This window comes from Solanum dulcamara, chromosome 1 (genome assembly GCF_947179165.1).
Source record: "Solanum dulcamara chromosome 1, daSolDulc1.2, whole genome shotgun sequence".
NCBI lineage: Eukaryota > Viridiplantae > Streptophyta > Magnoliopsida > Solanales > Solanaceae > Solanum > Solanum dulcamara.
The window spans coordinates 79,759,863-79,778,782 of NC_077237.1; the positions used below are offsets into that span (position 1 = coordinate 79,759,863).

The following is an 18,920-nucleotide window of genomic DNA, read 5'->3' on the forward strand; positions in this document are numbered from 1 at the left end:
TTTACACCAAAAGAATCACCAGCCTTGGGCACATATTTCCATCAATCAGCGCATTTATAGGATCAAATCCACCGCGTGCCAGACATGCAATAATCAAGCATGCATGCTTAATAGCAGGACTTGCTCTTTCTCCTATAAGAGGCTCCAGTCGATTAATGAGAAACCGGAGGATCGGTAATGATGGCCTCAACTGAAATAACAACAATGTAGCGTGTATGAGCATAAATGAAATTAGTGATGTGTGTGATAGATCTCAAAGAACAGAACATAAACTATCTCCTACTCAACCTTATCAAATGGTGGTGATGGACTACCAAAGCACAAGTATCCTATTGTCCTTGCAGCACTCATGGCTGCTGGTTCAATGTTCATTGCATCTGTGACTAGGCAACTTAGAACTCGAAATAATGGGATGAGATTTGCACCACTATCAATGACGAGGTCCCTACACCTTATTGAACGACGAGCGAAATTCCCCAAAGCCTCTGCTGCCCTATATTGTGCACATACATTGGACCCAGCAGGATTATCAGTTACAAGTCTCAGGTGATGCAAAACTTGGTTGTCAAGAAGAACCTAGAACACATAGAACTCTAATTATAAGAGGACCACTTAGTATAACAATAAATGATGATGAAAACACTACAAATGCTTTGAAATGAATGAGGGATAGGTAAGTAGTACCTGTATCTGATCTTCACCTCCTCTAGTAAGAAAGTTCTCCACAAATGTCAACGCATTTACAACTACTGTGCGTTTAGGATTCCTATCATGATAACCCCAATTTAGTAGATCACATAAAGCTCAAATAAAAAAAAAGATCAAAAAAACAAAGAAGAAAAAAACAGTAGACCACAAGCATGCATAATGATACTTCGATTTAAAAGAGAGAATCTTACCTCAACAGTAACATCAGCCTTCCACACAGATTTTGCTCAACAAATGCTCTAACCAAATCACTTCCAACATGTAATTTAGTTGACAATAAAGCCAAATCCTTCACAGCCTTTAGAAAAAATTCAAAAAATAAGTTAGGAGATACAAAAACCTACATTGTTTGGTAAACTATATACAAGATTTCAGTACAATCTTTGGAGCTCCTTCATAAGAACATGTACTGCAGGTATACTCATCCGGTGGCAAAGAAGTGGAGAAGTGGTCAATCATACACATAGAAACACCTCCTGATGGCTAAGGTTCATGCTGAAATTAAGGTAACATAGTTTGGCCTATCAACCAAAGGGGAGTCAACTTTTGGTGGGATAATTGGACAGGGAAGGGTGCAATTGCATGCTAAGAATTACCCTTGTCCAAATAAATCTCACAAATAGAATATGGTTGACTATATCAATGAGGGAACTCGGAACATTGACAAGTTAAAAAGAAGTTCTACCTTCTGAGATGGTCAATCATACAAGGAACCTTGGTGATCAAAATCAGAAGGAAAGGGATTACCCTATATGGAAAATTGATGCTGATGGTAAATTTTATACCAAAGCAGTCTATCAACAGGAAAGGGATAAAAATGAACAGTCAAGAATTCCTTTTAAAATATCCTTTCTCTCTTGGAGAATGCTCCATAAAAGAACTCCCCATTGATGATGTTTTTCTTAGATCTGGCAACAACCTAGTGTCAAGATGTTTCTGCTATACCTCTCCTAAAATTGAGACAGTCCAACATGATTTTACTGAGAGTGAAGCTGCTGTGAAGATATGGAGTTTGTTTGGGGGTGCTTTAGGCATCAAACATAATGCTAGAAGTGTTAAAGATGTCCTTCATAATATCCATAAACTTACTACTCAGATTACCCCTTTAGTGGTCTGCTGGGAACACTGGAAAGGGGTAAGCTCTTGAAAATTTTGGGATCACGAGAAAGTGAATATAAGCTCTGTTTATTATTACACTGTGGTCTCTCAAAACAACTCTAAAAATCTGGCATTTCCAACCTGTAAATAGGATCTACCTTAGCCAAAAATTTGTGAACTCATCGAGATTTTTTTATACCTGTCCCAAGGAGCACAGTCAACAAGGTTAAACTGAACTCACATGGAAGCTTTCAACTATCTGGGAAAGCTGGCATGGGTGGCATTATCAGAGATTGGAAAGGAGATTTGACCATGATCTTTGCAATCCCTACTAAATGTGAATCCAGGGATTAGCAAAATGTGTTACCACTATCCAAGATCCTAGGATAATCACTAATTTCCAACATTTTCCAAGGGATGCCGAAGGAGTTTACTTCTTAGATAAATGAACTACCTATAGTCTTGATAAAAAAAACGATATGATAAGGCAAATCTTTTTTTGTTAGTTGATAGGCTACTTGGCAATAATGAGTTTGAGTTAAGATTGCCATAGGGTTATACTATTCATTTTTTCGTTATTAAGGAGCTTACTTCTTAATTAGATCAATCTGAAACAGATTTTCCAGCAAGGGAGGGCGGTCCAAACAAAGATACAACAAGCAGGGTAAAAATCAATATGACAGGGGACGTGGCTCTTCTAAATGACATGAATGGTAAGTGATTTATCATTATCAACAGTCTACAGCAGTCACAGTTTACCACTGTATTCCAAAGAATCAATAAATCTTTCTCATTGAAACTCATGGTTAGTTTCAGCTGTTCTTCAAACTGACTCTTTGAATGAAAGCAGGACGACAGAATTATTCATACGTTTGCCAACTTAAATTATCATTCATTCTAAGTGTTCCTAGTTCCTATTAACCATTTCTCATAGTGATTTCTATTAGGGGTGTCAAAATGAGCCCAAATATAGGTTGATCCGTCCAAATTTTTGTTGGTTGGGCTCAAGATAATTTGTATTAGGTTCAATCTCAACTCATTCAAGCCTTAACCCATTTTAAAAGAATTTTCAATTGAGCTCAACTTAATCTCCAATTTCAACCCGTTTTAAGGCTCTTTATTTGCATTAGTATAATGTATCTTCTCATATTAAATGTATGAATTGCTATTTATTTTATTTCTTTTAAGATTAATCTATCAATTTGTAAATTTTTATTTTTATTTTCATGAGTTGAAATTCAAATTGTGGTTATAAAATGTAAATAATAATATGTTAAAATTATTGAGATTAAGCGAGTCAAATTGGGCGGGTCATGATTCAGCCCGAATTTGAGCCCAATCGAGTCCAACCCATTTGAGCCCAAAGAAAATTTGGATGGGTCATGACCCAATCCAATTTCTATTCCAACCCATTTTAATATTCTCAATTTCAACCCAACCCGTCCATTTGACACCCCTAATTTCTATCAAACAAACTGGCATTATCATGGATTTCATCAAACATCTTAAACAGAAATTTAAGATGTGGTATGGCAATTTTTTTCAGAAAAAGAATGGGAACTCAGTTTTACTGGGACTTCATTTATTGAAAATAAATACAAGATTTCAGAAAAATTAGCATTGGACCTGAACAGTTACTAAGGCATCCAACCAGTCCTCATCATCAAGGTCTATTGCTTCCTCATCATTAAGCATTTGCAGAAAAATAGGAATGACACCACGTCTAAGCAATTCCTGATTTTGTGCCATTGTTCCACGTCTAATCAATTCATGTAATGTCCCAGCAGCTCGGCCCTAAGAAAAAAAAAAGAGTAAAATCAGCCACATAATAAATTAGTCTTAGAGCCCGTTTGGATTGGCTTTAAGTTGGTCAAAACCAACTTAAAATCCCTTTTTAGCTTTTGGACGTGTTTGCCTAATGCTGACTTTAAGCCATAAAGTTCTTAAAGTCAGTCAAAAATGAAAAGTTAGGATTCCTAAATTTTTTTTTCAAAGTGCTTAAAGTCATTTTCTTTGACCATGGAAATTACTTTTATATCCCTTGTATTTTAATTAAATTCTCAAACTACCTTTTTTTTATTCTTTTAACCTTAAAATTCACATCATAAGCACTTTTATCCAAACACTCAACTGCTTATTTATAAAAATAACTTTCAGCACTTCAAAATTCTAAAAACACTTCAAACATAAAAGTTACTTTTTTTAAGCCAATCCAAACGGGCTCTTATTTACAAAACATTATTTGCTATGTATCAAACTATAATGAATTATACTCACGCGAAGACTGGGCCAATGTCTTGATCGACAACATTCAATAAGATTGTCTACAATGCCATTACTGAAAAGCCTATCAAGGGGAAGATTATAGTGATAATCGTCTTCTGCATGATGTTCCAAAAAAATTAAAAATGTCATATCGACTAGGATTATAAGCTAAAACATTCTTATTTGTTTCAGACTTATTACTGTTATTTATTAGAAGCTCGATCCTGTAGGCAGTCGACTCCAACAAAAATGGTGTGATATTTGGTAATTGCTCATACAAAGTTAAACCCACAGAAAAATCTTTCACCATCTGTGGTAGCTGATCAAACTGTCAAAAAGAAAAGTTCAACAAAATATATATTAGTAGCTGATTTTAAGACAAGTTGAGGAGAAAGGGAACAATTTTTTTAAATGTTTGACTTTATGTTGACTTGTCATAATTTCTTCTATTTATCTTCTTTTCAGCCCATATCAAGTTTAAATTCATCATTCACGACACTGAAATACAGGTGATGATCTTTACTGAATAATTTTCACTTCGTAATTAACTTACAAACAGTGGGTCATTTTATATCAAAGCTGATTTAACAACTCATGAACTATTCAGATTCTCAAGCATATATAAGATCTGAACACTCCAAAAAATGCAAATCTCACTCAATTTTTCATACATGGGGAAACATTTAAATTTTCCTTTGTTTTTCCTTTTTTGGTTGAATTTTGTCATATATATATATAGAATACTACTAGTTAATTACTTAGTAACCTCATTAAGAACATGCATGTTAGTAGAATAAAGTAAATCTTCAAAGAGAAAACAGAAACATACCAATATTCGCTTATATCCATATTTGCTGATCTGTTCAGGTTCATAATGACACATGTTGTAATATGAATCTGTTCTGTTTGCAAACATTTTCCAGAAGCGTTTTTCTTTCTGAAACTTTTCGCGATATTCTCTATTTTTGACCACGTCAGGAATTATATGGAATTTCTTCATGTATTAGCTAGAAATGGAGAAGAAGATCATAAATGTGGAGAAGAGAAATAATGCAAGTGTTGCAGAGAAAGAAAACGTGAATAAGTATGATGCTCGCACTGAGCCGAAAATTGGTTTCAGGTAGTGCTAGCTATTGTTACTTTTCCAACTTTAACCCTCCGTACGTCTGTCCATTAACAATATATATACACTGCATTCCTTTTTCTTTTCTTTATTAAGTACTCTTAAATAATAGAGTAAAGAGCAGACCGTGAACTTAAACTTTTGCTATGCGCAAGATTCAAAAAAAAGTACGTAGTATTACTAATTAATTAGTTCGTATTGTGATGAGTCTAAATTTTGTAATTTCTTTACATTTTTATTGTAATCATCTAATAAAAAACTGTTGATTAATTATATTGGCTGGGGAGATAATACCCGTAGTAATGATTTTCTATAAATAAGATGCAAGTATATATATATATGAACAATATTGAAAGTGAGAGAAGGTAGAGTATCCAATTTTTCTCTATTTTTGAAAGCAAGTATTATAAAGGGAAACTTACATAAATATATTATATTAAGAAAATATTTATCATTTATAATAATAATAATTTTTTCACTGAATACTTATAATATAGTTTTAATACAATTTTAATACATATTAGCGAGAATAATTTATAAAAACTCATATAAAAAAGGGCAGCCCGGTGCACTAAAACTCCCGTTATACGCAAGGTCTGGAAAAGGGCCCGACCATAAGAGTCTATTGTATTATTCATGGATAATATATCTATTACATACTTTAATACACTTATAATGCATTGTATCAATTTCTTACCAAACAAGTATAATATATTTTAAAACACTTATAATATATTTATCTTGGATGCATATTCACTTTTAATAAATGACAGATATATCATAATATTTCTATGTATTATTATAGATGGTAATAAATAAAAAATATCACTAAAATTAATAATTATTTATTAAAAAGTGTTCTCCCTAATAATTTTTTCTATTATATTACGTACAAACAACCTATAGCAACAACAAAATAATAATATGGCAAAAGCAATACATTAATCGAATTAAAAATAAATTATTATTTTTTCAATTTTTTCACTCAAACTATTTTTTTCCGAGGAGATAATAATTAACAAACTATTCTTTTATAAAATCTTCCCACATTGTACGGATAATCTCTTCCCAACAACTTTCATTTCTAGATCAGATCACCGAGAAGATAAAGCAATGGAGTAAGTTGATAGATAAATATTTAGTTAAAATTAATAAATTGTGGGTGTTTTTATAAAATATAAAAGTTTAGGATAATTTTTAAATTTTTAAGACTTCTCAAGTTCCAAGTTCTAGTTTTTTCTAAAACTTGAAAATTTGAGATTTTTGCCAAATATATTTGTCAAGTAATGACAAATTATATGGCCAAACACTAATACCCAAAAAAGTTTCAATTTTTTTTCAAAAAAATACTTGGGACCAAACACTTACTAATTAATTCACCCAAGTTGGTGAGTTTTTTCCTTGCCTTTTTCTTTAACTATGATTAATTAAATTGATTTAATCTAGACCTTTAAATTTTAAATATGACAAATATTACTCATCTGAATATGCAAATGAGGAAATGGAGAGAAGGTGTAATAGAGAGAAGCCAAATCCAAAAATTTATCTCAGAATAATTACTATTTTAGAAATTTAGTATTAAATTGTTAATTATTTTAAACTATATACTCTTAACATTAAAAGATACTTCATTTGGTTTAGTTTATGTGACAATTTTTAAATTTTGAGAGTTAAGCGAGTTTTACTTTAACCAAGATAAATTCATATGTTTTTAAATTATTAATTACTATATCTTATAATATATTCTGTGTAGTTTTTAAATATATGAATATATTTTTAAAAGAAAACTCACAAATATTATGTACAAATTTACAATCAAAAATCTTAATTTTGGTCTCAAAATCTGAATTGCGTGTCACATTGATTGGAACATATAAAGTAGTTCTTTTTAATATTGCCCTATTCTCAAAAAAGAAATTAAGAAATAGGGATAATTAACTTAATAAACTATATATATATATATATATATATAACGGTGAGAGAATATATTCTTAACATGAACAAATATTAATTTCTTCCCAAAATCCTTTAGGGTACTCGGACACGTCACATAAGTTATTTCTTTGGCCGCGCTAATTAACTGTCTTAAATTCACATTTATCCTAGCTCCTTTTATATAATAATAGTAATATAAAAAATAGATAAGTATCAAAAATATACTTAAACTATCCCTCTTTTTTTAGTTTTATACCTAAATTATTAAGAGTGTGAATTTCATACCTGAGGGAGTGTGAGTTTCATACCTAAACTATCAGAAACACACTCATCTCTTTTATTCCACTCTCACCATAGTGTGTGTGATACACCCTCTCTTTCATTTTAAAAAAATTATCACATCACACTCCACATACACAAAATATTTCACCTAGATAAAATTAAATAAAATTTTAGAATTAGTTAAAATTGAATATTAAAGTATTACTATCTCACCCTAAAAAAATATGAAGAAAATATAAAATATTTTTTACCCCACTCCACCACTTTTTCTCACCATACTCCCCCCTCTCCCCCCCCCCCCCATTTTGTTTTGTTTTATTTTTATTTTCTAAATTTTTTTAAAAAAATTCTTACTTCATCTTCCCCCTCCCCCTTCAAATAATAATTTAGATATTATTTTTATATATTTTTCTAAAAACCAATTCTACCCCGTCACATTTATTCCTCCGCTTCCAATTTTTTTCTCGTTTTGTGTTAGATATATACACATGATTGAGAAAAATAATTTTTTTAATAAAAATAAATTTTTAAAGAAATAATTTCTTTTTGGGGGGATAAAAATACTTTAGTTTTAATTAATATTAATAGTTTATTTAATTTTATCAATATAGAATATTTTAGTCATGTGGCAAAAAAAATTCAAAAAATAGATAGAGTAGAGGAAGTGTATTACACAAGGTGTGTTTCTCAAGAGAAGTGATAGTTTAAATATGAAACTCACAATCTCAATAATTTAGGTATGAAACTTAAAAAAGAAGGATAGTTTATGTATGTTTTTGACACTTATCTCTATAAAAAAATATATTTGTCCTTTCTGCGTTTCGTAAAGGAATAAAAAGGCAGTTGCTTGACTGAGTTAAGTAGATGGATTGTCTTGATAAAAATAGCAATTCTGCATTTTATTTCATGCAGTTTTCACTACTAAAAAATTGCCAAAAAGTGATGCAAAAAAGCGACGGACTGCGTTGCTTTTTTTTGTCAAAATTGACGAAAAAGCGACGCAGTCACTGCAGTCAATTTTTTGCTTGACGCTTTTGAAGGAGCGACAGACAAGGTCGTAAAAAGCGACGGACTGCGTCGCTCCTAATTTTTTTAATTAAAAAAATATAAAAAAAAATACGACGGACTCTGTCTTTTTATTTTTTTTAAAAAAGAATTATTTAATACAAAGCGATAGACATTTAGTCTCCGTCCATCGCTTTGTTTATTTGAATTTTTTCCAGAAAAGAGACGGACAGGGTGTTTCTATCCGTCGCTTTTCTGGAAAAATATTTTTAAAAAAATCCAGAAAAGCGACGGACTAAAGGACCCTGTCCGTCACTTTTCTGGAAAAATATTAAAAAAAATAACCAGAAAAGCGACAGACTAAAGGACCCTGTCCGTCGCTTTTTCTGCAACAATTTTGACCCACCTGCAATCAAAATTCAATTCAATTGTATTCAATTCAGCCCATTCAAACACAAATAACAACAAACAAAATTCGCAAAATATATAATAACAAGCATAATTAAACACTTAAAATGAATAAAATCATAATTTAGAACGATTTAAAGTGTTTCAAAGTTAACAAAAAATATTCAAAATGTTCATAAACAAACATATGAAACCCTAAGGACTATTTGTTATATATTCATCACTATCGTCGGAATCATCCGGAGTGGACGCTCTTGAATAACGGGGCGGAGGCTGACAGGTGAGGTTGAGCACTTGTTCTTTAATTTGCTCAACTTGTTCATTCATACTTTTTTTATCCTCGATTTTTTTTTCCTCTGATTCTGCCAATGCGCGTGTAAGTTCTGCAATTTGGTGAGACATTGCAGCTATCAATATCCCCTAAAAACGTTGTATACGATGTTTCAATTTTTGCCTAAACATGATACAGCCTGTGTATTTTGGTCATAACTTTTCATAGAAATATCCAAATTGAGTGATTCAAATTTATGAGTAACCACAAGATCATTAACTACAACTTTTATGAAGACCACATTTTAATATTCAGAGGTTAAGTAGGTCAAACAAATTAATCTTTGTAAGGTAGGATGCTGTTACGGAAATGAGTGTTTATAGAAGAAAAATCATATCTCACTGTAGGTTTATCCAAATTGGTTGATTCTTGAACGATATGAAACTAGACTTCCATATCTACAATTCTTATGAAGACACTAAATCCTAATAAGGAATTTATCTTATTCAAACGCAGCTCCCAAAAAGAGTATTCTGTCAAAGATAACTCATTTCACCTACCATAGAAAGATCTAGATACATTTGACATCACTCATGACATAAATTGTCCTCCATTTAACATCATCCATGACATCAATATATTCCACTAAATTTTTAGATTTTTATTTATAATTATTTTATTTATTGTTAGGTCATCTTTCCCACCTATAAATACCCACCTTATTTCCTCATTTTATTCATCAAGCTTTCTCAAGCAAATTTTCTCTCTATACACATTCTCAAATATAGTTTTAGTTCTTAGTAGTGAAGAAATACTATTCCGGTGATTCATATATTCCGGGTAGTACACAAAACGTTCCGGCAAGGAGAGAAGCTAGGACTCAAGAGTGTTCATTAAGTCTTCCGGTACCAACTAAAGCTTCGGTTTCCAGGTATGTAAGGTTTCAATGAGAGTATTCCTTCCACTCTCATGTCTAAATTATTTTGATTATATGATAAATTATGTTTATTTTCTTTAAGCTTTACTCTAAGTTATGTGGGTGTTTATCCATGGGTTCTTCCACCCATGTAGTCCAAAAACTCTTTCAATTAAGTCTCTTGATTTCAAGTAATATTTTCTTATGGTAATTTTTAATTTTACTTAATAGTATGAATCATGGTTAAACTAATGATTATTGCTCTATTTTGATGCAACATAATTTCATATATATGAACTGATGGTTTACAAGTAATTCCTATATTTATCTATTTAAAGGCTCTTGAAATTCATGGTGGGTTGTTTAAAGCATGATTTTTAATTAATGGATTTCAAAGTATTTATGAATATTTATTTACATACATATTTGCAAGTTGAAGTGATTTGAACCCACCTAGTTTTACTATGTTTTTAATAAAGTTTGACTTGAAAGCTTTGACTCCAAATGAATGTTTATAAAAGCAATATCTATGATCAAAAGGGAGTCTTATGAAATAAAAGAATGATGAAATGATATGAATGATGGATTCTTTATGCAATAAGGAATATTCTTGCATATTTGAATTACCAAATGTTTTAATGAGCTATTCTACCGAATATGATATTTTGAATTCTCAAGCTATATGTTATGACTATTTTAAAGTATTAAACTATTCCGTGGGATTGACTTAGCACCGAATGGGTCATTGAGGTGTGATTCGGTAAGGGAATCCTAGTAGCAACCCCTTGTTTCATTAACTATGTGCCAACATAGGAGCCCTTGTAGGCTTAGGCTAATGGATCCATAAATAGCCCTTAAAGTTAAAGTTAAAGAAATGAATAAAGTTGACGGAGTTCTACCTGGCAAGTAGTCTCCCCGGCCAACGTAGGGGGTTATGTTGGATTCCATGTAATAGCTCGCATGGTCTTAAATGTCGGTTATGGTTAAGCTTCCCACAAAATGAATGTTTTAAAGGATATCCATATGATTTATTATGCATGTATTACATTATGTTCCATATTACATAAATGTTATAATATTTTCTCAATGTTCATGCATCCTTACATACTTAGTACATTCAAAGTACTAACGCATACTCTTTTGCCTACATGATATCACCATGTAGGGATCAGTGCTCCTCCTCGTTCTCCTCCACGTGGCTAGTTGATATTCCATTGAAGACTACTTTTGGTGAGTTCCCATGTTCCGGGAACAATACTCCTTTGTCTTTCTAGCTTATGATATGTTAAGATATTTTATTATGGCATTTCTTCTATTATGATTGAGGGTGAGCTAGGAACTTGTCTTAGCCCCATTAAATCTAATAGTTAGAGGTATTATTGGACATATGTAAGTTGAAGATTTATTATTATAATTTCCGCTTGTCTATTTATCATCATTATCTATGAAAGGCTAAAAGAATGCTAAGAGGCTTGTTTGAGGTACTTTCGGGTTCCTCATTCGCCATGTCACGTCTAGGCCCTAGGCTTGGGTCGTGACAAACTTGGTATCAGAGCCTGAGGTTTTGAATGATCCTTGGAAGTCCAACATGCCGCGTCAAATAGGTTCTTGTTCATGGTTGTGAAGCGCGCCACAATTATGAATAAGAGACTATGAGGCGTTTAGGAAAATTTTCACTTCTTTCAAATTCATGTCGTGCCTTAGAGTGTCCTAAGCTTTCCTTTAACTAACGACCCATTTTGTGTTCTCTAGATAATGACTCGTGGAAGACCATCTCGAAGAGCAAGGGTTGACGATGAGGACCAAACTCCTCCGATTCCTAATGCCCAACATCATGAGGATGGGGTAACCCATGCCGAGTTTCGCAGTGTTATTACTTTGTTAGCTCAAGTCGTAGCTAACCAAGGGAATCTAGGTGTTCCTCCTCCCCAAATGCAAAATCCAGCCTCTAGGATTCGATATTTCCAAAGGATGAATCCGCCCGAGTTCGATGGTTCTAAACTAGATGAGGACCCTATGGAGTTCATTAATAAGGTGTACCGGATTGTGGCTATCATGGGTGTGCCACCAAATGAGAAGGCCGAGCTAGTGGCCTATCAACTCAAAGGTGTGGCTCGAGTGTGGTACGAACAATGGATTGTTGAGAGGAATGAAGAAATAGGGTCGATAGGATGGGAAGAGTTCAAAGGTGCCTTCCTAGACCGCTTCTTCCCATTGGAGCTAAGGGAGGCCAAAATCCAAGAGTTCATCAACCTCCGTCAAGGAAGTATGAGTGTGAGGGAGTATGCTCTCAAATTCACTAAGTTGTCAAAGTATGCTCCCTTCATGGTCTCTGACCCAAGAGCTAGAATGAGCAAGTTTATTTCCGGTGTCTCAAGCTTGGTGTCCAAGGAGTGCAAAACGGCCATGTTGATCAAGGAGATGGATATCTCTCGGTTAATGACTTACGCAGAACAAATTGAAGAAGAGAAGCTTAGATAGAGATCAAGGGGGTTCAAAAAGGCTAGAGTGGATGGTGGAGGGTTTAACCCTCAAAGGTCCGATTATGGTAACAATGGCAAAGGCCAAGGTGGGAAATGATTTATGGGGCAAGGTTCCACCAATACTACTCCTCCAAGGTTTAACAAGGACAAGAGTGGTAAACCAATGATTCCAAGAGAGAATGTTGCTACTCAAACTTTCCCTGCTTGCAAGAAGTGTGGAAGGACTCACAAAGGGGAATGCTTAGCTGGCTCCAATGCATGCTTTAAGTGTGGCAAGCTGGGCCACCATGCTAAGGATTGTAGAGATGGTGGTGGTAGGACTCAAGGCCAAATTGCTCATGGTCAACAAGTCCAAGGAGGTGTCCAACGCACCAACCGATTTTACGCCTTGCATGGGAGACAAGAGGTTGAGGATGCACCCAATGTCATTACCGGTATGTTAAAGGTCTTTTCTTTTGATGTGTATGCACTATTAGATCCGGGTGCAAATTTATCTTTTGTTACTCCATTCCTTGCTAATAGATTTGATGTTTTACCTGAAATGTTATTAGAGCCTTATTTGGTGTCTACCCCTGTTGGTGAGTCAGTTATTGCTAGAAAGGTCTATAGGGGTTGCCTTGTGTCTATCTTGCATAAAGTTATTCCTTGTGATCTCATTGAGCTTGATATGATAGATTTCGATGTCATTCTTGGGATGGATTGGTTACATGCATCTTATGCTTCCATAGATTGTAGGAATCGTCGAGTCAAATTCCAATTTCCAAATGAGCCTGTTATTGAATGGCAGGGTCATGATTCGGTGGTGAAGGGTCAATTTATTTCTTATCTTAAGGCTCGCAAAATGATTTCTAAGGGATGTATTTACCACACTGTGAGGGTTAGGGATGTCAACTCCAAAAGTCCTTCTCTTGAGTCAGTTCCTATAGTCAATGAATTCCCTGATGTCTTTCCCGATGACCTTCCGGGTGTCCCTCCCGAAAGGGAAGTTGATTTTGGTATCGATCTCCTCCTCGATACCCAACCTATCTCTATTCCTCCTTACCGTATGGCCCCAGCAGAATTAAAAGAGTTAAAGGAATAATTAAAGGACTTATTGGAGAAGGGGTTCATAAGACCAAGTATTTCTCCATGGGGTGCTCCCGTTCTATTTGTAAGAAAGAAGGATGGGTCACTTCGAATGTGCATAGACTACCGGCAATTAAATAAGATGACCATTAAGAACAAGTACCCACTCCCTAGAATAGATGACTTGTTTGATCAATTGCAAGGGGCAAGTCATTTCTCCAAGATCGACCTTCGGTCCGGCTATCACCAACTACGGGTAAGGGAGTGTGACATTCCCAAAATAGCCTTCCGAACAAGGTATGGTCACTATGAGTTTGTGGTGATGAGTTTTGGGTTGACGAATGCACCGGCGATGTTTATGGACTTAATGAATAGGGTGTTCAAACCTTACCTTGATACCTTTGTAGTAGTCTTCATTGATGATATTTTAATTTACTCTCGGGGTGAGGAAGAACATAAAAATCACTTGAGAGTTGTGCTTCAAACATTGAGGGATAAACAATTATTTGCAAAATTTAGTAAGTGTGAATTTTGGTTAAAGGAGGTAGCATTTCTTGGTCATGTAGTGTCCGGTGATGGAATCAAGGTTGATCCTAAGAAAATAGAGGCAGTCAAAAATTGGCCTAGACCATTATCTCCTTCAGACATTAGGAGCTTCTTAGGTCTAGCCGGGTACTATAGACGGTTCGTCAAAGGCTTTTCTTCCATCTCATCTCCTATGAAAAAATTGACCCAAAAGAAATCCAAATTCATATGGACAGATGAGTGTGAGAAGAGTTTCCAGACCTTAAAAGATCGACTTACCTCTGCTCCTATTTTGACTCTCCCAGAAGGATTAGAAGGGTTTGTAGTTTATTGTGATGCTTCAAAGATTGGTTTAGGTTGTGTCTTAATGCAAAAAGGCAAGGTAATAGCCTATGCTTCTAGGCAATTAAAGGTGCATGAGCGCAACTACCCTACCCATGACCTTGAATTGGCGGCTGTTATTTTTGGTCTGAAGATTTGGAGGCATTACCTCTATGGGGTGCATGTGGATGTCTATACTGATCATAAGAGTCTTCAATATGTGTTTACCCAAAAGTACCTTAATCTAAGGCAAAGGAGGTGGCTAGAACTCCTTAAGGACTATGACATGAGTGTGCACTATCATCCGGGTAAAGCCAATGTGGTTGCTGATGCACTTAGTAGAATATCTATGGGGAGTGTGGCCCATGTGGATGAAAGGAAGAGGGAGTTGGTGAAAGATGTTCACCGATTGGCTAGATTAGGGGTGAAGTTGGGTAGTACTAATGATGGGGGTATGGTTGTTCAAAATAGTTCTGAATCCTCTTTGGTGGTGGATGTTAAATCAAAGCAAGATCTTGACCCAAAGTTTATCGAGTTAAAGAAGTTGGAAAAGGAAAAGAAGATAGAAGTCTTTTCCCAAGGGGGAGATGGGGTTCTATACTACCAAGGTCGGATATGTGTTCCAGATGTTGATGACCTAAGGAGTTTGATCTTGATGGAGGCTCATAATTCTTGATACTCCATTCATCCCGGTTCAACAAAAATGTACCGAGACTTAAAAGAGTTGTATTGGTGGGGTGGCATGAAGAAGGACATAGCAAGGTTTATGTCTGAATGTACAAATTGTCAACAAGTGAAGGCCGAACATCAAAGACCGGGTGGCCTAGCCCAAGACATTGAAATCCCAACTTGGAAATGGGAAAATGTGAATATGGATTTTATAGTGGGTTTGCCTCATACCCGGAAACGTCATGACTCGATTTGGGTAATTATTGATAGAATGACTAAGTCAGCTCACTTCTTACCGGTTAAAACTTCCTATAGTGCCGAAGACTATGCCAAGTTGTATATTCGGGAGTTGGTGAGGTTGCATGGTGTGCCATTATCCATTATTTTGGATCGTGGTACCCAATTCACTTCTCACTTTTGGAGATCATTTCAAAAAGGCCTCGGTACTAAGGTAAAGTTGAGCACAGCATTCCATCCTCAAACGGATGGGCAAGCCGAAAGGACGATTCAAACACTAGAGGATATGTTAAGGGCTTGTGTGTTGGAGTTTAAAGGGAATTGGGATGATCATCTACCTCTCATCGAGTTTGCCTATAATAATAGTTACCACTCAAGTATTGAGATGGCACCGTTTGAGGCTTTGTATGGGAGACGATGTAGATCACCGGTAGGTTGGTTCGAAGTAGGTGAGATGACCTTGTTGGGCCCCGATTTGGTACTTGATGCTTTAGAGAAGGTGAAGATCATTAGAGAAAGGTTGAAGATGGCTCAAAGTCGTCAAAAGTTCTATTCTGACACTAGAAGAAGGGATCTTGAGTTTAATGTGGATGATTGGGTGTATCTGAAGGTTTCACCCATGAAAGGTGTGGTTTGATTTGGTAAGAAAGGGAAATTGAGTCCTTGATATGTAGGGCCTTATAGAATCGTGAGACGTGTTGGGAAGGTTGCATATGAGTTGGAATTACCGTTGGAAATGGCCATGGTTCATCCGGTGTTTCACGTGTCTATGTTGAAAAAACATGTGGGTGATTCTAGTTCCATTGTACCTATGGCAGTAGTGAATATTGAAGAAAACTTGACCTATGAAGAAGTTCCTGTGGAAATTTTGGACCGGCAAGTTAAGAGATTGAGGAACAAAGAAATTGCATCTGTTAAAGTCCTTTGGAGAAATCAACAAATAGAAAGTGCAACATGGGAAGCGGAAGCGGATATGATTAAGAGATACCCTCATCTTTTCCCCTCTACCCAAACCTAAGGTATTAAGTTGTCCTTGCTCAATTACTTGAAATCCTTTCATCTCAACTTTTCTTGTCATATGCTTGCAAAATTATGAAATATTTTTTTAACGATATTTTAAATTACACTGTTGCATTAATGATAGGTTGTTTGTTAATACTCTACTCTACTCAAGCTAAGTCTTTTCTCATTCGAGGGCGAATGTTCCCAAGGGGGAGATAATGTAATATCCCCTAAAAACGTTGTATACGATGTTTCAATTTTTGCCTAAATATGATACAACCTCTGTATTTTGGTCATAACTTTTCGTAGAAATATCCAAATTGAGTGATTCAAATTTCTGAGTAACCAAAAGATCATTAGCTACAACTTTTATGAAGACTATATGTTAAGATTCGGAGGTTAAGTAGGTCAAACAAATTAATCTTTGTAAGGTAGGATGCTGTTACGGAAATGAGTGTTTATAGAAGAAAAATCATATCTCCCTGTAGGTTTATCCAAATTGGTTGATTCTTGAACTATATGAAACTAGACTTCCATATCTACAATTCTTATGAAGACACTAAATCCTAATAAGGAATTTATCTTATTCAAACGCAGCTCCCAAAAAGAGTATTCTGTCAAAGATAACTCATTTCACCTACCATAGAAAGATCTAGATACATTTGACATCACTCATGACATAAATTGTCCTCCATTTAACATCATCCATGACATCAATATATTCCACTAAATTTTTAGATTTTTATTTATAATTATTTTATTTATTGTTAGGTCATCTTTCCCACCTATAAATACCCACCTTATTTCCTCATTTTATTCATCAAGCTTTCTCAAGCAAATCTTCTCTCTATACACATTCTCAAATATAGTTTTAGTTCTTAGTAGTGAAGAAATACTATTCCGGTGATTCATATATTCCGGGTAGTACACAAAACGTTCCGGCAAGGAGAGAAGCTAGGACTCAAGAGTGTTCATTAAGTCTTCCGGTACCAACTAAAGCTTCGGTTTCCAGGTATGTAAGGTTTCAATGAGAGTATTCCTTCCACTCTCATGTCTAAATTATTTTGATTATATGATAAATTATGTTTATTTTCTTTAAGCTTTACTCTAAGTTATGTGGGTGTTTATCCATGGGTTCTTCCACCCATGTAGTCCAAAAACTCTTTCAATTAAGTCTCTTGATTTCAAGTAATATTTTCTTATGGTAATTTTTAATTTTACTTAATAGTATGAATCATGGTTAAACTAATGATTATTGCTCTATTTTGATGCAACATAATTTCATATATATGAATTGATGGTTTACAAGTAATTCCTATATTTATCTATTTAAAGGCTCTTGAAATTCATGGTAGGTTGTTTAAAGCATGATTTTTAATTAATGGATTTCAAAGTATTTATGAATATTTATTTACATACATATTTGCAAGTTGAAGTGATTTGAACCCACCTAGTTTTACTATGTTTTTAATAAAGTTTGACTTGAAAGCTTTGACTCCAAATGAATGTTTATAAAAGCAATATCTATGATCAAAAGGGAGTCTTATGAAATAAAAGAATGATAAAATGATATGAATGATGGATTCTTTATGCAATAAGGAATATTCTTGCATATTTGAATTACCAAATGTTTTAATGAGCTATTCTACCGAATATGATATTTTGAATTCTCAAGCTATATGTTATGACTATTTTAAAGTATTAAACTATTCTGTGGGATTGACTTAGCACCGAATGGGTCATTGAGGTGGGATTCGGTAAGGGAATTCTAGTAGCAACCCCTTGTCTCATTAACTATGTGCCAACATAGGAGCCCTTGTAGGCTTAGGCTAATGGATCCATAAATAGCCCTTAAAGTTAAAGTTAAAGAAATGAATAAAGTTGACGGAGTTCTACCTGGCAAGTAGTCTCCCCGGCCAACGTAGGGGGTTATGTTGGATTCCATGTAATAGCTCGCATGGTCTTAAATGTCGGTTATGGTTAAGCTTCCCACAAAATGAATGTTTTAAAGGATATCCATATGATTTATTATGCATGTATTACATTATGTTCCATATTATATAAATGTTATAATATTTTCTCAATGTCCATGCATCCTTACATACTTAGTACATTCAAAGTACTAACGCATACTCTTTTGCCTACATGATATCACCATGTAGGGATCAGTGCTCCTCCTCGTTCTCCTCCACGTGGCTAGTTGATATTCCATTGAAGACTACTTTTGGTGAGTTCCCATGTTCCGGGAACAATACTCCTTTGTCTTTCTAGCTTATGATATGTTAAGATATTTTATTATGGCATTTCTTCTATTATGATTGAGGGTGAGCTAGGAACTTGTCTTAGCCCCATTAAATCTAATAGTTAGAGGTATTATTGGACATATGTAAGTTGAAGATTTATTATTATAATTTCCGCTTGTCTATTTATCATCATTATCTATGAAAGGCTAAAAGAATGCTAAGAGGCTTGTTTGAGGTACTTTCGGGTTCCTCATTCGCCATATCACGTCTAGGCCCTAGGCTTGGGTCGTGACATATCTGAACCCCGTCAATGGCCTCAGCTTGACGCGATGATCCAATACCTTCTAAAACTGATTGGAGTCGT

At 34.5% G+C, this 18,920-nt stretch overlaps 1 pseudogene; it reads right to left on the bottom strand.

The window, feature by feature from the left end:
* Positions 1–11: 11 nt before the first annotated feature.
* On the bottom strand, positions 12–3,555 carry LOC129889289 (uncharacterized; annotated as a pseudogene).
* Positions 3,556–18,920: the final 15,365 nt, after the last annotated feature.